The sequence below is a fragment of the Chlorocebus sabaeus genome, chromosome 14, assembly GCF_047675955.1.
Source record: "Chlorocebus sabaeus isolate Y175 chromosome 14, mChlSab1.0.hap1, whole genome shotgun sequence".
Lineage (NCBI taxonomy): Eukaryota > Metazoa > Chordata > Mammalia > Primates > Cercopithecidae > Chlorocebus > Chlorocebus sabaeus.
In genome coordinates this window covers 62,172,351-62,198,108 of record NC_132917.1, presented here as the reverse complement: position 1 = coordinate 62,198,108, position 25,758 = coordinate 62,172,351, and the positions used below count along the sequence as shown (strand labels likewise).

Below are 25,758 nucleotides of genomic sequence, written 5' to 3'. Positions count from 1 at the left end.
CTGTGGTCTACGCTTAGAGTCACACTGGTATCCCCGTCATTTCACAGATGAGGCAACAGGGACCAGGGATTGAGGTGCCCACCCAGTGATCTCAGTACTCCTGGATAGGCACCATGGAGGCCCACTCTGCACACTAAGGCAGCACCTCCCACTGTGTCATCCCAGCTCTCAGGGAGTCTGAGGAAGGACGGCATGAGTTAGGATCATGGTCTGAAAGTTTCCATAAATGCTTGTAGAGACAATGTGTATCCTAGAACTGAATGCTCCCCTCCTCACGTCTCCCTCTGATATATTAGGTAAGACAAGCAGCACTGGGGAACAGAAAGATCACCCTTCATCTGCTTTGAGTCTCATTTTCCTTAATAAGAGCCAATATTCATTAACACTTATCAGGCATTTCACATGCGCTAATCCTCTCCACAAGCCTATGGGATAGGTTCTATTATTATCCTCATTTTACAGAGAAGGAAACTGAGACTCAGAGTTTAGGTAATTTGACTAGAGTCATGTACCAGTGTGCAGAGGCGGGGCTTGAACAGATGCACTATGACTCAATAGCCCCAGCTCCTCTCCACCCTAAAGAAACGATGTTGTTGGAAGCCAGTGACTAGGGCTGTCTTGCTGGAGGCCCTCCCATTGCTGGTGCTTTAGCCCTCCCACATTCCTGGCCCAGCTCCACCCACAGCTCCCAGAGAAGATTCCTGTCAGGTGTGCTGCAGCACTGCCCTCTGGCCCTCCTCAGGCAGCCCTCTGGGTCGGCTCCCCTCACCTGGCCCTCAGCCAGTGCTCCTTGAGTGGAGTGCTGGCCTCCATGGGTGAGGGGCTCCTGGCCTCAACCCTGTGCTCTAGAGGGCTTTGCTCCACCCTTTCCAGTGGGGTGGAGAGTCTGTGGAGGGCCAAGGAACTGAAGCCCCTCCTCTAGAATGCTCTGGGTACCTGGGACCCTAGAATTCCCTGCACAAATGTCCCTGAGCTATTTCCAGGGCTTGCTGGGGTTTGTCCCCTGCCCACCTTCCCAAGAGCAACACTGGGTTCATGGGTAGCACTCACCAAATGTGCACACCCTCTAGACCTGTGTCCAGGAGTGTGAAGTGGAGTGGGGGGTGGGCAGAACTGACATGAGAGCTGGGGTGTCCACAGAGATGGACATGAGGCCCGTCCAGGTTCAGGATGAAGAGCAGGTAGGAAGAGAAGATGGCTGGACCACTAACTGGTGGCCACTTTTCCAGCAGTGCCATTATATTAGTTACCTATTATTGTGTAACAAATGACCACCAATTTACAGCTTAAAATGGTACATATGTATTATCTCACAGTTTCTGTGAGTTAGGAATCTCAGCAGGGCTTAGCCAGGCTCTCTGTTTTAGAGTTTCTCAGGAGGTGTTGTCTGGGGCTGCAGTCTCATCTCAAGGCTCAACTGGGGAAGGATCTGCGTCCACATCCATGTGGCTGTTAGCAGTATTAGTTCCTTGAGGGTTGCTGGACTGAGGGCCTCAGTTCCCCACTGGCTATTGGCTGGAGGCTGCCCTCATTCACTAGTAATATGGATCCCTGGAACAAGGCAACTTGCTTCATCAAAGCCAGGAAGGGTGGGTGTCTGCTAGCAAGAGAAGCCACTGTCTTATATAACCTAATCATGGATGGAACATGTCATTACCTTTGCCATATTCTGTAGGTTAGAAGCAGCTCATGGGTCTTGCCCATACTCAAGAGGAGGGGATTACCTAAGGATGTAAATGTCAAAGGTGGGGATCACTGAGTGTCATCTTAGAAGCTGCCTGCCACAGCCATATCCAAGCACAGAACTCCAAGGGATCAGAAAGAGTTCTACATTCAAACCTGGCTTTCTTAATTCATTATGAAGTTACATATATAAAGGGGAGAGAATAGATAATATTTTAGTCAACAGTTTCTTATCTTGAGTTACACCTTTTAAATATTTATAAGTGTGTACATTTCAATATTTAAAAATATTAAGGCCAGGTGTGGTGGCTCACACCCGTAATCCCAGCACTTTGGGAGGCAGAGGCAGCAGAGTAAGTGATTTTGATTTGGGGGAAAGAAGAATAGGTGATAGCCTGTGACAAAGTCCACCTGGGCATGGTGTCAACCTCGTCTCTTCTGTGATGTTGTTAATCTTCCCTGGTTGATGAGATCCCCAGGAGGTGACTAATGACAATTGAATTTATTTTTGGAGGATATATCTTTAGACAGATGAGGGAACTTCAGAGAAAGTCCCTCTCTGTACTTCGGGGAAGAAAGAGGGGTGAGAGGCAGGAGAGCAGAAGAAGGTCAGAGAGGCCTTGCTTCCTCTTTAGTTCAAAGCATTCAGCATGCCCAAGCACCATACTTCGGGGTATGATTTTCTGATTTTGTTTTTTGGTTTTTTTTTTCAGAGTTTTACTCTCGTTGCCCAGGCTGTAGTGTAGTAGCACAATCTTGGCTCACTGCAACCTCCGTCTCCTGAGTTCAAGCAATTCTCCTGCCTCAGCCTCCCAAGTAGCTGGGATTACAGGTGCATGCCACCACACCCAGGTAATTTTGTATTTTTGGATTGCTTGAGCCCAGGAGTTTGAGAACTGCCTGAATAACATGATGAAACCCCATCTCTACAAAATACAGAAAAAAAAAAAAAATAGCAAGGCATGGTGGCACATGCCTGTGGTCCCAGCTACTTGAGAGACTAAATTGGGAGGATTGCTTGAGCCCAGGGAAGTTGAGGCTGCTGTAAGCCAAGATTGTGCCACTGCACTCCAGCCTGGGTGACAGAGTGAGACCTTGTCTCAAAAGAAATTTAAATGAGGCAGAAAAACAGGGAAGGTTAAAAAAATTTTTTAATTAAAAATAAAATAAACAAATATTTAAATATGTAATAGCGAGCTTACATTGATACTTTCATGCTGGCTCCATAAATGTTAAGGACAGACCTGCTTCTGTGTACATGTCTTGGCCACCGCCTCAGACAGGGAAGACCTGTGGGCAGAGTCCTATCTGCTGACTTTTTGTCAACCACCCAAAGCCTAGCACAGTGTTATTGGGGCTCAGAAAATCATACCCCAGCTGGGTGCAGTGGCTCACGCCTGTAATCCCAGCACTTTGGGAAGCCAAGGCGGGCAGATCACAAGGTCAGGAGATCAAGACAATCCTGGCTAACATGGTGAAACCCCATCTCTACTAAAAGTACAAAAATTAGCCAGGCGTGGTGGCAAGTGCCTGTAGTCCCAGTTACTCGGGAGGCTGAGGCAGGAGAATGGCGTGAACCTGGGAGGCAGAGCTTTCAGTGAGCCGAGATGACGCCACTGCACTCCAGCCTGGGCAACAGAGTAAGACTCCATGTCTTTAAAAAAAAAATCGTAACCCAGCCAGGAGCAGTGGCTCATGCCTGTAATCCCAGCAGTCTGGGAGTCTGAGGCGGGCAGATCACCTGATGTCAGGAGTTCGAGACCAGCCTGGCCAACGTGTTGAAACCCCATCTCTGCTAAAAATACAAAATTATCTGGGTTTGGTGGCATGCACCTGTCATCCCAGCTACTTGGGGGGCTGAGGCAGGAGAATCGCTTGAACCCAGGAGACGGAAGTTGCAGTGAGCCATGATTGTGCCACTGCGCTACAGCCTGGGCAACAAGAGTGAAACTCTGAAAAAACAAACAAACAAACAAAACAAACAGAAAATCAGAAAATCATACCTCAAAGTATGGTGCTTGGGCATGCTGAATGCTTTTAACTAAAGAGGAAGCAAGGCCTCTCTGACCTTCTTCTGCTCTCCTGCCTCTCACCCCTCTTTCTTCCCCGAAGTACAGAGAGGGACTTTCTCTGAAGTTCCCTCATCTGTCTAAAGATATATCCTCCAAAAATAAATTCAGTTGTCATTAGTCACCTCCTGGGGATCTCATCAACCAGGGAAGATTAACAACATCACAGAAGAGACGAGGTTGACACCATGCCCAGATGGACTTTGTCACAGGCTATCACCTATTCTTCTTCCCCCCAAATCAAAATCATTTACTCTCCAAGTTGCCCACATTACCCCTCATTCTCCTATATGAAGACAGTATATAAGCTTCCAACCCAGGTGCGATGGTTCATGCCTGTAATCCCAGCATTTTGGGAGGGTGAGGCAGGAGGATCACTTGAGCCCAGGAGTTCAAGACCAGCCTAGGCAACATAGTAAGACCCCCATGACTACAAAAATTTTAAAAATTATCCAAGTGTGGTGGTGTGTGCCTGTGGTCCCAGCTACTCAGGAGGCTAAGGCAGGAGGATCACTTCAGCCCAGGAGTTCAAGACCAGCCTAGGCAACACAGTGAAACCTCCATCATTACAAAAAATTTTAAAAATTATCCAAGCATGGTGGTGTGTGCCTGTGGTCCCAGCTACACAGGAGGCTGAGGAGGGAGGATTGCTTGAGCCTGGGATATGAAGGCTTCAGTGAGCTATGATTGCACCACTGCACTCCAGCCAGGGCTACAGAGTGGGACCCTGTCTCAAAAAATAATAAAATAAATAAATAAATAAATAAATAAGAGATTAAGTCCCTGCTTAAAAAAAAAAGAGAGAGAGAGAGAGAGCAAGTAAATAAGCTTCTAGATCTCACTGGGTTTGGGAGGTATTCACTTTTCTTTCATGTGATACCCTGTCCACATAATAAATTTGTATATCTTTTTTTCTGTTAATCTGTCCACTGTCAGTTTATTTCATAGCCTCAATTATGGAACATTCAGGGGATAGAGGAAAAGTTTTCTTCTCCCCTACAGTGTCCTCATGTGAGAGACAATCAGTAGAGTTTGCCTGGGCATCCACTGGCAGCTGCCCAGCTCCAGTGGTAGCAGCCCCCAAAGCCTCTCCCATTAGGCAGCGGGGCTGATATTGAAGGCTTAGTGGTTGGGCTTCCTCCTGAGCAAGAAGAGAGGATACCAAGTGGCCAAGGAAGGGAGAGGCACAAATGCCACCGCACCAGCAGGACAAAGCCGACTCCTTCTAGTACAGGGAAAGTTTGTCTCTAGATAAAAACAGGATTGTTAGGTTTCTTTCTATTTTTTATTTTATTATAAAAATATTAAATTACAAAATATTTAACAGTTATAAAAATAATGAATATGGTTATATTTTTCAAAAGAAAATAAGAAATAAAAGAGAGATAGTTTTACCATCTAAAGTCCCTTTGTTGTGCGTGTGTGTGCATGTTGTATGTTTTAATTTCCTTACCTAAAAAATGTTTTCTATGCAAAGCTCATTTTTCTTTTTAAAATTTCTGTGGTTTGGGGGGTTTAAAAAAATAGAAGAGATTGCCAGGTGTAGTGGCTTATGCCTGTAATCCCAGTACTTTGGGAGACTGAGGCAGGCAGATCACCTGAGGTCAGGAGTTCGAGACTAACCTGGCCAACATAGCAAAACCCCGTCTCTACTAAAAATGCAAAAATTAGCTGGGCATGGTGGCACGCACCTGTAATCCCAGCTACACAGGTTGAGGCAGGAGAATCTCTCGAGCCCAGGAGGCAGAGTTTGCAGTGAGCAGAGATCATGCCACTGCACTGCACTCCAGCCTGGGTGACAGAGAGAAACTGTCTCAAAAAAAAGAAAAAAAAAGTAAAGAAAAAAATTTAAAAAATAAGAAAAAGAAGAGATCATATTGTCTAGTTATGTACCTACTTTTTCAGAAAACTAACTTTTTTTTTAAAGAAGTAGAATTTTAAAATAACTTTTTTTTTTTTTTTTTTGAGACAGGGTCTCACTCTGTAGCCCAGGCTGGAGTGCAATAGTGTGATCTCAGCTCACTGCAGCCTCAGCCTCCCAGGTTCAAGTGATTCTCCTGCCTCAGTCTCCCTAGTAGCTGGGAGTACAGGTGCTCGCCATCGCACCCAGCTAATTTTTATATTTTTAGTAGAGACGGGGTTTCGCCATGTTGCCCAGGCTGGTCTCGAACTCCTGACCTCAAGTGATCCACCTGCCTTGGCCTCCCAAAGTGCTGGGATTACAGGTGTGAGCCACCACACCCAGCCTAAAATAATTTTAAAACATTAATAATAGATTCACAAGGTCCAAAAAGTACACAGTGAAAAATCTTCCTCCCACTCCCTAAGTTGACATACCTGGCAGCAACCAATGTTAACAGTTCCCTCTGCATCCTTGCCGAGATAGTTTATGTACATATATAAATATTTTCTTTTTCTTTTCCATTTTCTACATAGTGGTGACATGCTATACAGATACTTCTCGACTTACAATTGAGCTATGTCCTGATAAACTCATTGTAAGTTTTAAGTGTCCTAAATCAAAAATTCATTTAATACACTGAACCTACCAAATATAGCTTAGCCCAGCCTACCTTAAATGTGCTCAAAACACTTAGTGCACAGTTGGGTAAAATCATCTAACACAATGCCTATTTTATAATAAAGTGTTGAATATCTCATGTAATTTATTGAATACCGTACTGAAAGTGAAAAACAGAATGGTTGTATGGATACCATTATAAAGTCAAAAATCGTAGTAAGTCAAGCCACCATAAGTCAGAGGCCATCTGTATACACTACTCTGCATTCAATACATCTTGGAGATGGCTCCATATCTTTACATATTGGCAATTCACAACCTTGGCTGAACATTAGAATTACCTGGGTAGACTATTAAAATCCTAGATGGCCAAGCCATATACTAGACCAATTAAATAAGAATTTCTGGGGTTGGGCCCCAAGCATCTGAATTTTTAAAAACTTATTCAGGTATAGTCAAGGTTTTGTACTACTATTATCTAAAAAAAAAAGCTTCCGATGCTGAGAGAGGATCACTTGAGGCCAGGAGTTCTGGATCAGCCTAGGCAATACAGTGAGACACCTTCTGTAAAAAAAAAAAAAAATTTTTTTAATTAGCTGGGCATGGCCAGACACAGTGACTCCCAGCACATTGGGAGGCTGAGGTGGGAGGACCACTTGAGCCCTGGAGTTCGAGACCAGCCCGGGTAACATAGGGAGATCTCATCTCTACAAAAAATAAAAAATTTATCTGAGCATGGTGGTATGCACCTGTAGTCCCAGCTACTTGGGAGGCCGAGGCAGGAGGATCACTTGAGCCCCAGGAGGTCAACACTGCAGTGAGCTATGATTGCACCACTCCACTCCAGCCTGGGTGACAGAGCAACACCCTATCTCTAAAATAAATAAATAATAAAAACTTTCTCAGGAAAAAAGTGGAGCCAGCCGTGGTGGCTCACGCCTGTAATCCCAGCACTTTGGGAGGCCAAGGTGGGTGGACCACTTGAGGTCAAGAGTTCAAGACCAGCCTGACCAACATGGTGAAACCCTGTCTCTACTAAAAATACAAAAATTAGCTGGGCATGGTGGTGGGCACCTGTAATCCGAGCTACTCAGGAGGCTGCGGCAGGAGAATTGCTTGAAACTGGGAGGAGGAGGTTGCAGTAAGCCAAGATCACACTGTTATACTCCAGCCTGGGCAATGGAGAAAGACTGTCTCAAAAAAAAAGAAAGGAAAAAAGAAAAGGAACAAAGAGGAACTACAATAATTGTATCATTTCTTATAGTAGAAAATTTAAGTGACCAATGGTCTTGGTTTTCCATGGATTGAGGGGTTTCCCACAATGAGGCACTTTCAGTGTAGAAGCCAGGAAATTCCCAGAGAAACTGGAATTAGCTGCTCATCCTATAAAGAAAATTGACAGATATGTCTAAAGAAACAGAAGATTAAGAGTATTACTGAAACTGTAGTTACAAAATTATAACTGAGAAAATGATTACAGTGAAAGAGATCTGACTTAACCAACTCCCTCTTGGTTCTAACCTCCAAACTGTCCTTGTTCATTCCTTGGCATAAGCCAAACTAACTTTGGGAGTAACTTAGTTTATAGTTTAACTTCGAAACAAGGACGATGTCCCTTCCCAAACAAGGACAATGCCCTTCCCCTTCTGACCTGGGGACTAGACTGCCTTTGTAGGACTAACAAACTAACCACAAGATTAGAAATTATGGTTTAGGAGTCACGCAGATGGAGGCTACAAGATTCTGGCCCTCCTGGGGATGACATTACTATTGTAAAACCTAAGCTCAGCGCTTCAGATATTTTACAGACCCTGCACTTGATGGATCAGCTGGCATCACCCAGAGCAATAAACTGGCTCATCTGGTCTCGTGGCCCCCACCCAGGAACTGTCTCAGCACAAGAGGGCAGCTTTGACTCCTTAGGATTTCATCTCTGACCCAACCAATCAGTACTCCTGATTCACTGGCCCCTGCCTATCAAATTATCCTAAAAACTGCCATCCTCGAATTTCAGGGAGACTGATTTGAGTAATAATAAAATTCCAGTCTCCCATACAGCTGGCTCTGCATAAATTAAACCCTTTCTCTTTTGCAGTGCCCCTGTCTTGATAAATCAGCTCCGTCTAGGCAGCGGGCAAGGTGAACCTGTTGGGCGGTTACATTACCACTAATTAATAATTATCTAATTAATATTAAGACTATAAAAAGCAATTTTGTACTTCATTGAAAAACTGCATTTTCTGGTCCTGTTCATTGTCTTTGAGCTATTTTGCATCTCCGTAAATTATAGGTGACTGACAGATACACAAACTATATTATCTAGAAGAGTTTCCTTTGATTTCTTTCCCTTGTGGAAAAACCAGTTTGCCACCATTTGTAATTCAATCTCTTTGTCCATTTAAATTTGTGTTCCTTTTTTTCCTTTGAAACAGTTATAATACCTGCCTGGTTCCCTTGCTAATTAAGGAGAAAAATAAAATCTTCAACACATGTTCATTCTTGCATCTACATGAGAGTTATGTCTTCATCATTTTCTAAAAATTATTTCTTAAAAAAGTGATAAAGGTAGCTAATAGAAAAAAAATACACGCCTTTCAAATTATTACTAAAAACACAAACAGTAATAAAGCAAAGATAATAGACCAACACATCATCTGCTAAAACACATTCTCATATTAAATCACAAGGTAAAACAAAATGATTAAGAAAGGCTGTGGCCAGGTGCAATCCCACCTGCAATCCCAGCACTTTGGGAGGCCAAGGCAGGCAGATCACCTGAGGCCAGGAGTTCAAGACCAGCCTGGCCAAACAAAGCAAAACCCCATCTCTATTAAAAATACAAAAATTAGCCAGGTGTAGTGGCGCATGCCTGTAATTCCACCTACTCAGGAGGCTGAGGCAGGAGAATAACTTGAACCTGGGAGGTGGAGGTTGTAGTGAGCCCAGCTGGTGCCACTGTACTCCAGCCTGGGAGACAGAGTGAGACCTTCTCTCAAAAAGAAAAAGAAAGAAAGGTTGAATACAAAAGGCTGAGAAAATGTGTTTTTAACCAAGCAAGTGTAAAAGTTTAGCAGAGATTAGGCCGAGCACAGTGGCTCATGCCTGTAATCCCAGCACTCTGGGAGGCTGAGGCAGGCCGATCACAAGGTCAGGAGATCGAGACCACTCTGGCTAACCCAGTGAAACCCCATCTCTACTAAAAATACAAAAAAAAAAAAAAAAAAATTAGCCTGGCATGGTGGCACGTACCTGTATTCCCAGCTACTCGGGAGGCTGAGGAAGGAGAATCGCTTGAACCTAGGAGGCAGAAGTTGCAGTGAACCAAGATTATGCCACTGCACTCCAGCCTGGGCGACAGAATGAGACTCCATCCCAAAAAAACGTTTAGCAGAGATTATGATCTTAATACTAGACTTGGGTGAATTCTGTTAAAAAGAAAAATCATTAAATGAGACAACAGTAAAGCAATTTTGTACTTGCTCTTTATAGAAACACACTAGTTAAGGAGTTTAATTTACCTCTCTTTTAGGCCATGGTCATAAGGTACACCCAAATAACATATTTTTTTCAATAGAGCTTTTTTGTATATCAAATTTATAATCTAAAGACTAAAAACTTACTTTATTGTTAGGTATCTATGGAACGTTTTCAAAATTAATTGACTGCCCAGTAATTATGTCACGACAACTTCAATAAATCCGAAAAGTAATTACATTGCAAAAGGAATAAAGACACCTCTCTCTTTCTCCCTCTCCCCACTCTCCTGTCTCTCTCTTTCTCTCTAGGGTCTTACTCCTTCACCCAGGCTGGAGTGCATCGGTGATGATAGCTCACTACAACCTCAAAGTCCCAGGCTGAAGTCCCACCTCAGCCTCTTGAGTAGCTGAGACTACAGGTGTGTGCCAGCATACACATCTCGATAATTTTTTTTATTTTTAGTAAAGGCAAGGTCTAACTGTGTTGCCTAGGCTGGTCTCAAACTCCTGAGCTCAAGCAATCCCCCTGGCTTGGCCTCCCAAAGTACTGGGATTACAGGCACTAGCCATGATGCCTGGCCTGAGACACCATTCTCTAATCATGATGTAATAAAACTAAAAATTAATTATAGAACCAGAAAACAAACAAACTTCACCACTTGGACTTTTTTTTTTTCTCCTTTTTGAGACAGAGTCTTGCTCTGTCACCCAGGCTGGAGTACAATGGCGCAACCTTGGCTCACTGCAACCTCCACCTCCCGGGTTCAAGCAATTCTGCTGTCTCAGCCTCCTCAGTAGCTGGGATTACAGGCGCCTGCCACCACACCTGGCTAATCTTTTGTATTTTTAGTAGAGACGGGGTTTCACCATGTTAGCCAGGATGGTCTCTATTTCCTGTCCTCGTGATCTGCCTGCCTCAGCCTCCCAAAGTGCTGGGATTACAGGCGTGAGTGAGCCACAGTGCCCGGCCTACCACTTGGACTTTTATAACTCTCCTTGACTTAACACTAGGTCCAAAAAGGAAGAAGAAGGAGGAAGAGAAAAAGAAGAAAGTATAAAATATCTCAATGAAGGGGATCAGAAAAGGCACCTCAAAATGTATAACTTTAGTATAAGGATTATTTTTGAGCAGAAGCAGCAGACACAGGAGCTCTATGCCCTCCTCCTATCTGACTACAAGCAGGACATACATTTCCTTTCTGCAAAGAAAATTCCCATTTGTAAAGGTCCCCCCACCCATACCAGGAAGAGGAGAATGGAAAATTAATGTTATCTCTAGAGACAGCACTAAATGAGTCTGCATAAACAACCCTTATCTGCCATTAGCTTCCCCCAGACTTTTTCTCATCACCTTCCTACAATTTAACCCCTTAGAAGTCCAAGTCTTCTTTTTCTTTTCTAGTCATTTCTCCAGTTTATCACTTTGTGTTAAAATGGTATATATGCCTTCAAATCCAATCATCTCTTTGGATTTTTCACTTGTTTTCTGTGAAGCCGGGTGCATGTACAAATATTAACATAATAAAGTTGTATGCCTTGGCTGGGCGCAGTGGCTCACGCCTGTAATCCCAGCACTTTGGGAGGCTGAAACGGGCAGATCATGAGGTCATGAGATCGAGACCATCCTGGCTAACATGGTGAAACCCCGTCTCTACTAAAAATACAAAACAATTAGCCAGGTGTAGTGGCAGGCGCCTGTAGTCCCAGCTACTTTGGAGGCTGAGACAGGAGAATGGTGTGAACCCGGGAGGTGGAGCTTGCAGTGAGCCAATATCACACCACTGCACTTCAGACTTCAGCCTGGGCAACTGAATGAGACTCTGTCTCCAAAAAAAAAAAAAAAAGGTTGTATGCCTTTTCTCCTGTGAATGCGACTCTTGACAGGTTGCCAAGTACTAAAACTGAGAGGGTAGAGGAAAAGCTTTTTTCTCCCCTAAGTAGACAATAATGTTAATGAAAGCTATATGTATCAGAATCCATAGACTATAGCTAAAACAGTTTGTAGAGGAGAAAACTATGTTAAAAATGACTTTTTTTTTTTTTGAGATGGTCTCACCTCGGCCTCCCAAACTGCTTGGATTATAGGAGTGAGCCACCACCACGCCTGGCCCAGATAATTTCTTTATGACCAGTTTTTACATGGAAAGGTGGAGGAAATTAGAGTAATATTTGATAATTTACATATTATCTAATTATTTTGATGATAACTGGAGTAAATTAGAGTAATATTTTTAGGTTTTATGACTAGCTCTGGGGGAAAAGGGTTCTGGTTTTGATGACCCGCCTTGGGGAAGAGGGATTCTAGTTTCTATGACTGGCCTCTGGGGAGAATGGGACTGAGAGACAGGAAAGCATGAGAAGGTCAGAAGAAACTTTTTGTTTCTAAGGTTGCTGTTGATACAGAAGTTAAGAAGAAATTACTTAGGCAGATAGTGAGGGTACAGGAAACTTCAGTAAGGATTTCCTTTTAATGGAAAGCAGCCCCCAAATCATTCTCTTCTAACAGAGCAGCCTGTAAAATTGAGCTGCAGACATAGACAAGATGGAAGCTTGTAAAGGTGAGTGCCAGCAGTTGTGCTAATAGGCAAAGGCCACCTGGGACTAGCCATGTTCAAAATGGCGGCTTATCTTTGCCAAACCATGTGTACAGTAAGGAAAAGATAATATGGTGCCAGCCAGGGAAAGACTCAATTTGCATAATAAAATTAGGGTGGGGTGACCAGCCTTCCCTGCGAGCTATGCAAACGTCACACCTGGTCCAACCAATCTGTGGGCCCTATGTAAATCAGACACCTCCTCCTCAAGCCCCTATAAAATCCGGCACAGTCTCCCATGGGCCAACTTTTTCCTTTCGGATGCCCCCTCTTCCTCACAAGAGAAAGAGATGCTCTTCTCTTTCTTTTGCCTGTTAAACCTCTGCTCCTAAACTCACTCTTCATGTGTGTCTGTGTCCTTTATCTTCTTGACGCCAGATGACGGACCCCAGGTATTTACCCCAGACAACAATGTCCCTTTGCTGCTGAGGTCTTCTTGGGGTATTGTTTTCTGAGTCTCAACAGCATGCCAAGTACTTGGAACTAAAAGAGCTTGGAAGGATCTCAGAAGAAAGATTTCTCTGACCTCCCATCCTCCTGTCTCCTGCCCTTCTTTCTCCTCCTAAAGGGAGTCACAGAAAGGAGAATTCTTCTTCTAAGGTGAGTCATAGAAACCAGAGACCCTCTCTCCAAAAGCAAGACATAAAACCTAGAAATGTCACTCTCTCCTTTCTCCCTTGAAGGCCCTTATTCCAGGGGAGTCTTGCCCCACACCTGGGAAGGGTAGAGTGAGGCTCCACAGAAAGGCCAAGATGAATCTGGACAAGCCTTGCTGGGTTTTCCCCCTCAGTCTATTCCCATTCGCTTGTACCTCTTTGTCCAATCACATTTCTATAAGGCTGTCCCTTCTTAATCAAACCTAAGCAAAAAATAAATGGTTTTCCCTAAGTTGTTGGACCTTCATTTCTGAAGACTCCTGTGTCACATAAAACTTTGATTAAATAAATTTGTTATGCTTTTCTCTTGTTAACCTTTCTTTTGTTATCAGCGTTGGCCATGTGCCTTATGATGGGTGAGGAAAGGTATCACACCTTTCTGCCCCTACACTATAATAAAAATGTTTAAAAACTCAAGTGTTGGCAAAAATATGGAGAAATTGGAACCCTCATACTGCTGGTGGAAATGTAAAATGGTACAGCTGCTTTGGAAAACAGTTTGGCAGTTCCTCAAAAGATTAAACATAGAGTTACTATTGGATCCAGCAATTCCACTCCTAGGTCCATGGCCAAAATAACTGAAAACATATGTTCACACAAAAATTTGTACCTGAATGTTTATTAGCAATACCATTCATTATAACGAAAAAGGAGAAACAACCCAAATGTCCACCAGCTGATGAATGGATAAACAAAATATGGTACACAATGGAGTATAATTCAGCAATAAAAAGAAAGGAAGTATTGATGCATGCTAGAATGGATAGACCTTGAAAACGTTATGCAAAGTGAAAGAAGTCAGTCACAAAAGATGATCACACAATGAATAATTTAATTTATATGAAACATCCAGAATAGGCAAATCTATAGAGGCAAGAACAGATTAGCAATTGTCTATGAATAGGCAATGGGAAAATGGAAAATGACTGTTAATGGGTATGAGGTTTCTTTTGGGGGTAATGAAAATGTTCTACAATTGGCCGGGCATGGTGGCTCATGCCTGTAATCCCAGCACTTTGGGAGGCTGAGGCAGGAGGATCATGAGGTCAGCAGTTCGAGACCAGCCTGGCCAAAATAGTGAAATGCTGTCTCTACTAAAAATACAAAAATCAGCCAGGTGTGGCGGTGGGTACCTGTAATCCCAGCTACTCTGGAGGCTGAGGCAGAAGAGTGGCATGAACCCAGGAGGTAGGGGTTGCAGTGAACCAAGACCACACCATTGCACTTCAGCCTGGGTGACATTGAGACTCAGTCTCAAAAAATAAAAAAAAAAAGAAAGAATAAAAAGAAAAAGTTCTACAATTAATCCTAGTGATGGTCGCATAAATTTACCAAGAATATACCAAAAACCATTGAATTGTACATTCTAAATGAGTTAATTGTATAATATGTGAATCATATGTCAAGCTGTCATTTTAAGCTGTGCTGAGACACCACCTTTTTTTTTTTTTTTTTTTTTTTTAGATGGAGTCTCGTTCTGTTGCCAGGCTGCAGTGCAGTGGCACGATCTTGGCTCACTGCAAGCTCTGCCTCCCGGGTTCAAGTAATTCTCCTGCTTCAGCTGCCAGAGTAGCTGGGACTACAGGAGCGCACCACCATGCCCGGCTAATTTTTTTTGTATTTTTAGTAGAGACAAGGTTTCACCATGTTGGCCAGGCTGGTCTCAAACCCCAGACCTCGTGATCCACCCTCCTCGGCCTCCCAAAGTGCTGGGATTACAAGTGTGAGCCACCATGCCTGGCCGAAATAGCACCTTTTTAATGGTTAGGAAATCCCACCACACTTATGTTCACAGAAAAGTCTAACTACAAAGGACCACCTTGCCCTGACATGTCCAAAATGAGACTTGCCTCCACTCTTCCTCAACGACTCCTTGTTTTATCAAAATCCAAGTTTGGGCTAGGCACAGTGGCTCATGCCTGTAATCCCAGCATTTTGGGAGGTCCGGGTGGGTGGATCACCTCAGGTCAGGAGTTTGAGACCAGTCTGGCCAACATAGTGAAACCCCATCCCTACTAAAAATACAAAAATTAGCTGGGTGTGGTGGTGGGCACCTGTAGTCCCAGCTACTTGGGAGGCTGAGGCAAGAGAATCACTTGAACCCAGGAGGCAGAGGTTGTAGTGAGCCAAGATGGCACCACTGCACTCCAGCCTGGGTGAAAGAGCGAGATTCCATCTTAAAAAAAAAAACAAAAAAAACACACAAGTTTGTTTCCTCTTTTTTTGAGACCTTTCTCATTAATGAATGTTCTTCCTATTGCACTACCCAAAGTCAAATGGTCTTCACTAATGGGTATATTTTGTCCCAGAGGTTATTTAGAGGGTGCTCTTTGCAAGGATTGGTTAGATTTTGAAAACTAGATAATTAATGGAATTGTCAGTGGTCTTACCTTGGGATCACAGGTCTGAACAAACTGGTGTTGAGTATTGAGTTTTGATAGTGTATGAAGCACATCATAGCTTCTGACATGACTGGTCTGGCAAAGTCAATCTGTTTTGTGAGTCAGGATATGCTTGGCAAGTTGTGGCTTCTGCTCCAATTCTCAATTGTCAGCATTTAGACTAGTACCTGGTTCATGGTAGGTGCTCAATACATATTTACTTAAAGAATAATAAATCGGCCGAGTATGGTGGCTCATGCTTGTAATCCCAGCACTTTGGGAGGCTGAGACAGGCAGATCTCTTGAGGCCGGGAGTTCGAGACCAGCCTGGCCAACATGGTGAAACCCTATCTCTACTAAAAATACAAAAAATTAGCTGGGCGTGGTGGTGGTGTAGCAGGGCAAGCCACAGACAAAACCCCTCAGACACTGAGTTAAAGAAGGAAGGGTTTTATTCGGCCAGGAGCCTCGGCAAGACTCATGTCTTCAACAACCGAGCTCCCCGAGTGAGCAATTCCTGTCCCTTTTAAGGGCTCACAGCTCTAAGGGGGTCCACGTGAGAGGGTTGTGATTGGTTGAGCAAGCAGGGAGTATGTGACTGGGGGCTGCATGCACTGGTTATTAGAACAGAACAGAACAGGACAGGGATTTTCACAGTACTTTTCTATACAATGTCTGTAATCTATAGATAACATAACCGATTAGGTCAGGGGTCGATCTTTAACTACCAGGCCCAGGGTGTGGCACCGGGCTGTCTGCTTGTGGATTTCATTTCTGCCTTTTAGTTTTTACTTCTTCTTCCTTTGGAGGCAGAAATTGGGCATAAGACAATATGAGGGGTGGTCTCCTCCCTTAGCAGGGGCCTGTAATCCCACCTACTCGAGAGGCTCACGCAGGAGAACCGCTTGAACCCAGAAGGTGGAGGTTGCAGTGAGCTAAGGTTGCACCATTGCACTCCAGCCTGGGCAACAAGAGTGAAACTCTGTCTCAAAATATATATATATATATCAATATATAGTTGCCAGCAGACCAAAAATAGTTCACAGTCTTTGTTAGTTACAGTTTGGCAAAATCTGTAAGAAAATACAGGCACACATACCTTTGACCTAGCAATTCCACTTCTGGGAATTAATTCTACAGAAACTTGCACATTGCACAGAACCACCTGATAAGGTTACTCACTGCAATATTGTTTGCAATCACAAAAGAACAGATGTCTCAGAAATCTCCATTAGGAAGAGCCTGCTTAATTCAACCGTGGTGCACACATACAATGGAATAAGATGCAGGTGTAAAAAGAATGAGCAAGTTCTCATGATACAGAAGATCTCCAAGATATATTCACTCAGTTTCAACCACAACCGCTTTGTTCCTCATAGCAAGTTCCTTCCACTCCATGTGGAGGGTTTGAAGGCTGTGAAGGTTCAAATGCAGATATCTGGATTCAAAGCAGAGGAAACCTGGCTCACTCTCTCACTTTCTTCAGGCTTTGGCAAATCTTTCACTGACCACTATAGGAGAATAAAAATAAAATTTCCTTCAACCCTCATAGGTTTTTGATTGGAAAAGACCCCTGTAGCAAAAGATGGGAGAAAAACAAACTGAAGTTTAACATGTATATTTCATGTATACATGGAACATACCCAGAGAATGAGTAGTCCTCAAAGAGGTGGCTTTGAATTCTAGCTTATGTAGCATTGTCAACAAAGAACAATGAATATTTAGAGAAGTGACAAGGCAAAGGAAAAGGATTTTGAGTCTCTAGGGGCAGCAACTTGTAAGAAAGCAAATAAATGGCAGATATAGGCTTGCTAGTAAGGCCTATTCATGCGGCTTCCTCTGGTGCCATCTCCAGGCTGATAAGGGTCCAAAGTTAGACCTTCAGTGCTAATCTTTGTTTTTCCTGGAAGAAGGGTAGCAGGGCAGGATACCTTTTGCCTTTGTAAATCTATGTCCTGCTTTTAGGCAAATAGAAGGAGGGCAGAGAGCTTTCCTGCATCTGTTTCTTGTCTTTAGCTCAAAAATCCTTCATATTTTGGGGTGGCATATTCTGGTCTCCCACACCACCCTATCATAAAATAACCACAACTCACTCACCACCACCCTCACCACACACACAAGCACGCATGCACACACATCTATCCCCTTACCCTGTTTTGCTCCATAGCACTTACCACTTATCACTATATATCACTTGTTTATTTATATTCCACAAAAATGTAAGCTTGGTCAGCACAGTGGCTCACACTTGTAATGCTAGCACTTTGGGAGGGCAAGGAGGGAGGATTGCTTGAGCACAAGAGTTTGAGACCAGCCTGGGCAACATGGTGAGACCCCATCTCTACAGAAAATCTAAAAATTGGCTGGGGGTAGTGGTGGGTGCCTGTAGTCCCACCTATTTGGAAGGCTGAAGCAGAAGGATCACTTGAGCCCAGGAGGTCGAGGCTGAAGCAAGCAGTGTTCACATCACTGCACTCCCGCCTGGGTGACAGAGCAAGACCTTGTCTTGGAAAAAAATAAATAAATAAAAATTAAAAAAAAAAAAAAAAGTAAGCTCCAGGAGGGCAAGAAATGTATTTGTTTTGTTCACTACCAAATTCCAAATGCCTAAAAGAGTGCTTGACACATAGTAGGTGCTCGGTAAGTGTTTCCTGAAGAAGTGAAAACAGTAAATGATAAAAGCCAGAGGCGTTTGAGCCCAGCCTCAAGCTCCTGGGCTGACTATCCTTATAAATGCTTCTATGTGCATGAAATGTCTTTAAAACGTTAGAGAGGAAATACGCCATGCTAGTTGCCTGTAGGAAGGTGAACTTGGTGACTGGGAGAGAGAATAGAAGGAAGGTTTTTCATTATACAGTATTCTGTTTGTAGATTATCACGCAAAAAATAAAAAGGAAAACTTCTGCATCATTCCTTTTTATATCTCCATAGTATGCTGTCCTGTGGATGTACCAGAAGTCATTTCATCTATCCTCTTTTAATGAGCAAGTTAGTTATTTCTAAACTTTCGCTATTGCAAATAAGGTAGTCTGGATATTACTTTTCACGTCATAATAAATAGGATGCTGAGGTCTTTTTATAACCCCTTAACTTTGGTTATAAATCTTTGCAGTTGAAAATGTAACCAACATCCCCAAGTAAACAAAACTTTACTGCAGTTAAGTCCATTTGCATTTGGTGGCTGGCAGTGGGGCAGCCTCAGGAAGCAGAGGCTCCTGGGAAAGGGATAATTTAATTAGCATTCCTGCAATCTCATTGGTAAACTCACCCAATCCCTAAGTCTGTATCCTGATAATTTATCAGGATAGGGCTGACTTACAAAGGAGGGCAAAAAAACGAAACAACAAACTTCTAACCAAGATGTGGCTCACACCTGTAATCTCAGCACTTTGGGAGACCAAGGGGGGTGGATCGCTTGAGCCTGGGAGTTCAAGACCAGCCTGAGCAACACGGTGAAACCCCATCTCTACTAAAATATAAAACATGAGCCAGGCGTGGTGGCATGCACCTGTAGTCCCAGCTACCCAGGAGGCTGAGATGGGAAAATCACCTAAGCCCAGAAAGTTGAGGCTGCAGTGAGATGTGATTGCACCACTGCAATCCAGCCTGGGCAAGAGGAATGAGACCCTGTCTCAAAAACAAACAAACAAAAGAAAAGTGAAGACAGTTCAGTATTCCTAATTCACACAATGGAAAAGATCTGAACTGAAAATCGAGAATCCTGGTTCTGCTACCGAGAAGCAGGGTGACCTTGAGGAAATCACTTCTCTTCTCTGGGCCTCCATCACCTGGGCTGTGGAATGCAGCCTTTGTCTCCCGCCCTCTCACTGGAGACTCAAACATTATGTTGGGTGATTTGAGGCAGCTGCTGAATGGTAGCAGATCTGCCGGGGCTGTCACTTTGTGGTGATTCTGTAGGTAAATAGGGCACTGTGCTGGGAGAGAAAAACAAACAGAGAAGCAGCTGCCTTCTTCTCCAGAAATGACACCAATAGCCTGCAACTACTCAGGCTGATGGGCATGCAGCCGCCCAAGGACTCCAGGGGTGCAGGGGGAGGGAGCAGAGCATCTGAAACAGGGACATCAGGACCCAGTGACTGCTCTGGTATGACTCAGGGAGGCTGTCAGGGTTGAGTTCTCTGCCAGGGACCCAGAGTGTCCCAGGAGGCCGTCCCTTCTGAAGAATCTGACAAGGCCCAGGCTTCCCGGAATGACTCTGCCCTGTTCTCCTGCCTTACCTGAAAACAGACTCTGGGGAGAAGGAGGCTGATTGACACAATTTCATCGCCCCAATACTTGCAAGTGCAAACAGAGGCCACGTACATTCTTATTCTTTGGATCTATGATTAGATCCTCATTTGGTAAAAAATATGAAGTTGCAGGAATTGCATTCAACTCTTCAAGTTATGAATTTAATGAGAATAATTTTCTTGCTTATTTTTACAGCTTCATCAGCATTAAAACCTCATTGAAAAAGAATCTGTGGCTGGGCATTGTGGCTCACACCTGTAAACCCAACACTTTAGGAGGCTGTGATGACACCTCACTGCACTCCAGCCTGGGCAGCAGCAGAATCACTTGAGGCCAGGAGCTGAAGACCAGACTGGGCAACATAGCTAGACCTCATCTCTACAAAACATAAAAAATTAGTCGTGTGAGGTGTATGCACTTATAGTCTTAGCTTGGGAGGCTGAGGCAGGAGATTTGCTTGAGCCCAGGAGTTCCAGGCTGCAGTGAGCTATGATTATGCCACTGTACTCTAGCCTGGGCAACAAAGCAAGACACTGTCTCAAAAAAGAAAGGAAGGAAAGAAAGGAAGGAAGGGAAGGGAAGGAAGCGGAAGGGCAAAGGGAAGGGAAGGGAAGGGGAAGGGGGAGGGAAGGAGGGAAGGGAAAGGGAAAAGAAAAAGAATTTATTAAGTTCTGTTTCTTACAAATTTTATGAGAGACCTCAGCAGAAAACTGTTCATTTTCAGTGTTGCCAGTTTTTAAAAATTGAAGCTGATGCCCTTCTGAATACTTTTCCTTTTTTGGCTTTTTTTTTTTTTTTTGAGCTCCACTGTCATATTTTCTAAATTGATCCCACCTCAACTTGTATGCATTCCTAGTGATCTAAGAGTTTACAAAATAAAGTTGTTTTTCTTCTAAAACATTCAACTTTTTTCTTTTTTTTTTTTTTTGAGACAGTGTCTTGCTCTGTTGCCCAGGCTTGAGTCCAGTGGTATGATCACAGTTCACTGCACTCCATCCTGGGCAACAGTAGCCTCGACCTCCCAAACTTAAGCAATCCTCCCACCTAAGTCTTCCAAGGAGCTGGGACTACAGGTGCTCACTACCATGCCCAGCTAATTTTTTTAGCTCTCTCTGTCGCTCTTTCCCCAGCTCCAACAGGGGTCTCACTATGTTGCCCAGGCTGGTCTCAAACTCCTGGGCTTAAGTGATCCTCTCACCTCAGCCTCCCAAAGTACTGGGATTATAGGCATGACCCATCATGCCTGACCAAATTATTAATATTACAAAGCAAAATACAAAAATTTAAATAGTAAATTTTTAAAATAAAGTTATTTAAATAAGGCTAATTTTTTTATACTTGATAATTAAATCTTATTCAATATTATTATAAAAATAAAACTTCAGCCGGGTGCAGTGGCTAACACCTGTAATGCCAGCACTTTGGGAGGCCAAGGTGGGTGGACCACGAGGTCAAGAGATTGAGACCATCCTGGCCAACATGGTGAAAACCCATCTCTACTAAAAATACAAAAATTATCTGAGCATGGTGGTGTGTGCCTGTAGTTCCAGATTCTCAGGGGGCTGAGGCAGGAGAATCACCTGAACCAGGGAGGTAGAGGTTGCAGTGAGCCAAGATCGCGCCACTGCACTCCAGCCTGGCGACAGACAGAGACTCCATCTCAAAATAAATAAATAAATAAATAAAACTTCACAATTCTGGGTTTTAATGTCTGGTTAATAAGCAAAGCAAATAATCTGTATCATGTTTCAAATATCCTACAACTACATGTATATAAATGTAAGACAAATACGAATTCTTTTTTTTTAAGACAAGGTCTCACTCTGTCACTCAGGTTGGAGTTTAGTGGTGTGATCATGGCTTTCCACTTCCCAGGCTCCAGTGATTCTCCCACCTCAGGTTCCCAAGTAACTGGGACCACAGGTGCGCACCATCACACCCGGCTAAGTTTTTGTATTTTTGGTAGAGACAGGGTTTCACCCTGTTGCCCAGGCTGGTCTTGAACTCCTGAGCTCAAGCGATTCTCCTGCCTTGGCTTCCCAAAGTGCTAGAATTACAGGTGTGAGCCACTGTGCCTGGCTGAAAAATATCAATTGTTCGGCCTGGCAAAATGTTCCTCAGGCACTGTAGTATATTGTTACATAATGGTCCCCGACACGTCTTACCTCCCTGCATCCAGCCCCTTTGCAATATAATTTTTGCCACATCTCTCATGGAGACATAGAGTCTATATCCTTCCAACCCCTGGATCTGGGCACCCTTAAGGCTTCATTTGCACCATAGACTGAGACAGAAGTAACATGGTGCAACTCCCACAGCTAGGCCTTAATTACATTCCACATTTCTGCCATTATGTGAAAATGCCCCGTCCTTTCCTAAAGGAGGAAAGACCATTTGAAGGAGAACTAGGGCGCCCCAGCCAACAGCCAGCATAAATATCAAGCACGTAAACAAAGCCATCTGGGAACATCCAGTGGCAGCTGAGACGCTGGCTGACTGCAGCTGTATAAGTGACCCCAAAGGAGATCAGCAGAAAAATTGCCCAGCTGAGCCCAACCTAGAATTACGAGCAAATAAATTGTTGTCGTTTTAAGCCACCCAGTTTTGGTGTGGTTTGTTATGCAGGAATAGATAACTGACACAGCCACCACGTGCGACTCCTGTGAACACTAAGCTAATTCTTGAATGCCTCCAGAATCATGAATTAGGACAAATTAAGAAGAAAATAGGCCCTTGGCACTATTGAGAAATAATATTTGGTTATGCCAGGACCTCTTGAATTCATGCTGAGAGAAGGGACACACATATGAGCCAATTTCATTCCTTCTCCGTCCAAAGCAGTGTCTGTCTTCAGTGTCAGCAGGGGCATGACCTGTAGACCTTCACAGTGTTTGGGCTCAGCAGGCTTGTTTTGAGAACACAGGAGGGAAATGTGGAGAGTGAGGGTGTTCATCTCACGCGTCGGTGCTCACAATCACAGGTCACACTGTGCCAGTGATATGTCCAGGATTCCAGGTGATAAAAGCTCCCATGTGGTCTTCAGTAAATTTAATTTTTGTGTTTGTGATATGCAAGGCCCTCCAAAGAGTAGAGGTCATCTTGCTTGGTCTAAGGACAATATTGCACTGGCCCCAGGTTCCCAGAAATGATTGAGGCCTTGCACGGGGGTTTGTCTATGAACAGTGACTGAGGAAAAGCACCGATGGCTGTTGAAATTTGATGTTTATCTCTCTCTCTCTTTTTTTTTTTGAGATGGAGTCTCACTCTGTCACCAAGCTGGAGTCCAGTAGCGCGATCTCGGCTCACCACAACTTCCGCCTCCCGGGTTCAAGAGATTCTCCTGATTCACCCTCCTGAGTAGCTGGAATTACAGGCGCACGCCACCATGCCCGGCTAATTTTTGTATTTTTAGTAGAGACGGGGTTTCGCCATGTTAGTCAGGCTGGTCTCAAACTCCTGACTTCATGATCTGCCCACCTAGGCCTCCCAAAGTGCTGGGATTACAGGTGTGAGACACCACGCCCAGCCGATGCCTATCTCTTGATACATCAATCCAGCTTTAGAGAAAATATCCTATAGAAACAAAAGAACTAATAGAGAAGGGTAGCTATGCAAAAATGTTTGTCACAAACATCGCTTAATATAGGAAAAAAGTGAAAAACAACATATACATCATTAACAGGGGATGGTTTTGTGAATTGTGATCTATTTGTATTAGCACATGTTATACAACCATTGAAAAGGTTATTATATTTATGTTCAGTGACTTGGAGAGATTTCTTTATTGAACATTTCCTGAGCATCATCTATGAACCTAGTACTATTCTAAGTGCTAGGGATACAGCAGGGAACAAGACAAGGTTTTCTGCTCATGCATTTCACATGTTAGTGGTGGAAGACGGGCCATAAACAAATAAATAAGTATATAGTATCAGTTGGTGAGAAATGCTATGAAGAATAATGGCGGTGAGTTGGGGGATGGAGCCTGGAAGGAAATGAGGGAAGGAACGTTGTGGCCCTCAATCAGGAGGATGGGCATTCCATCCTGAGTGTCAAGGCCCTGATTTGGGAATGTGCTTAGTGTGATCTAGTAGCATCAAGGAGGCCAGGTTAGCAGGAGACGGGGATGGGAGGGAAGGTCAGAGAGGAGAGCAGGGGTGTGTGGGGGTGGGGGATGTATACACATGGTACAGACCATGTAGGGCCCGGCAGCTCCTGGTGAAGACTTTGGTTTTGGTTTTTTTGGTTTTTTATTGATGGGGTCTCACTATATTGCTCAGGCTGGATTTGAACTCCTGGATTCAAACAATCCTCCTGCCTCAGCCTCCTAAGTAACTGAGACAATGTGTATACTCCCCCCACCTGGCTAAGACTGGTATTTACTCTGAGTAGAATGGAAAGCCAGTTAAGATTTTTAAGCTGAGGAGCAATGTGATCTGACAGATTTCAAAGGGTCCCTCTGGCTGCTGTGAGGGGAACGGACTGAAGGGACAAGATTGGAGCAGAGAGGGGTGTAGAGGCTGCTGTAGTAATCTAAGTGAGAGAGACAGAGGATCGGGCTTGCACCAAGTGGAAGTCACGAGGTGGGGAGATGTCGTGTGATTCCGGATGGATTTTGAAGGTGGAGCCTGCAGGATGTCCCAATGGAACTGGATGTGGGGCGTCAGCAAGAAACCAGATGGCCATTTAATAGTGTTAATGACTAAAGCTAGTTTCAGAGGAAAGAGAGTATAGCCCAATCCCATTTTTGCTCAAATAAACATCAAATAAAACACACTCTCTCTGTGCATGGATCTTTGTGTATACTAATAAGAGTCTATCAGTTGGCTAGGGCTGCCATCACAGAATACCACAGACTGGGTGGCTTCAACAACAGAGATTTATTTTCTCAGTTCTGGAGGCCAGAAGTCCAAGATCAAAATGTCAGGGCGCTTTCTGGTGAGGCCTTTCTTCCTGTCCTGTAGACAGCTGCCTTCCCCTACGTCCTCATATGGCCCCTTCTTTGTGCTTGCTTAGGAGAGAAGTGGGGGCTCTCTAGTATCTCTTTCTCTTCTTATAAGGACATCGGTCCTTTTTGGCTTTAGGCTGCACCCTTGTGACCTCACTTAATCTTAATTAGCCCTGCCTCCAAATACAGTTACACTGGGGGTTAGGGCTTCGCCGAATGAATCTGGAGGGACACAATTCAGTCCATAACAATGAATACAGAGAAAGCTGCAAAAGGAGATTCACAAGCCATTGCACTCCAACCTGGGTGACAGAGCAAGACTCCGTTTCAAAAAGAAACCAACTTTCTAGCAAAAAGATCCAGAACATACAATGGTGAAGAGAGTTTTTTTTCTAAACTCCTCTTATCTGCCTAAAAGCAGAGCCTCCCAAAAGAATGCAACCATCATAGATCCCCTTCCCAGAGGTTTCCCAACCTGGGAAGAGTGACTGACTGCCTTCACCAGAGAGGAGAAGCCACAAGGCTATAAAAGCTCTCCTAGGCCAGGCACTTTGGCTCATGCCTGTAATCCCAGCACTTTGGGAGGCCGAGGTGGGTGGATCACCTGAGGTCGGGAGTTCGAGACCAGCCTGACCAACATGGAGAAACCCCGTCTCTACTAAAAATACAAAATTAGCCGGCCATGGTGGCACATGCCTGTAATCCCAGTTACTAGGGAGGCTGAGGCAGGAGAATCACTTGAACCTGGGAGGTGGAGGTTGCAGTGAGCCGAGATCACGCCATTGTTTTCCAGCCTGGGCAACAAGAGTGAAACTCCATATCAAAAAAAAAAAAAAAAACAAAAACTCTCCTAAATATACGTGATCACAAAACTATCATATCTCCCTCATGTCTATTCACCTAAGGGCCCATTTATCTTTTCTAAAAGTCATTGGTTTCCAGTCCCCTTTCTCTCCATCCCCTCCTCCTATTAAGAGTGTATATTGTGTCATAAAATGTCAGAGCTACCACCAAAAGACAAAGGTCTTTCATCTGAGAGCCTGTGAAAAAGATATATAAGCCCCCAATTCTATTCACCTCTTTGAGCCACATTTTTCTGTGAATTACCATGTATGTATTTGAATAAAACTTCTGTTTTTGTTTTGCCCATCTGTCGTTTGTCAGTTTAATTCACAGGCC

At 43.9% G+C, this 25,758-nt stretch overlaps 1 protein-coding gene across 26 annotated transcripts in view; it reads right to left on the bottom strand.

Annotated features, from left to right (window-relative positions):
* B3GNT2 (UDP-GlcNAc:betaGal beta-1,3-N-acetylglucosaminyltransferase 2) overlaps positions 1 to 25,758 on the bottom strand; it is a 320,804-nt gene that overhangs the window by 154,977 nt on the left and 140,069 nt on the right. Inside the window, exon 3 of one of the 26 annotated variants that reach the window (XR_012095328.1) lies at positions 13,346 to 16,891. The exons of the other annotated variants lie outside the window; for them this stretch is intronic. The gene's annotated coding sequence lies outside the window, so the exon portion shown is untranslated. Of the gene's footprint in view, positions 1 to 13,345; positions 16,892 to 25,758 lie in introns of those variants that run through there. 26 annotated transcript variants of the gene reach the window in all.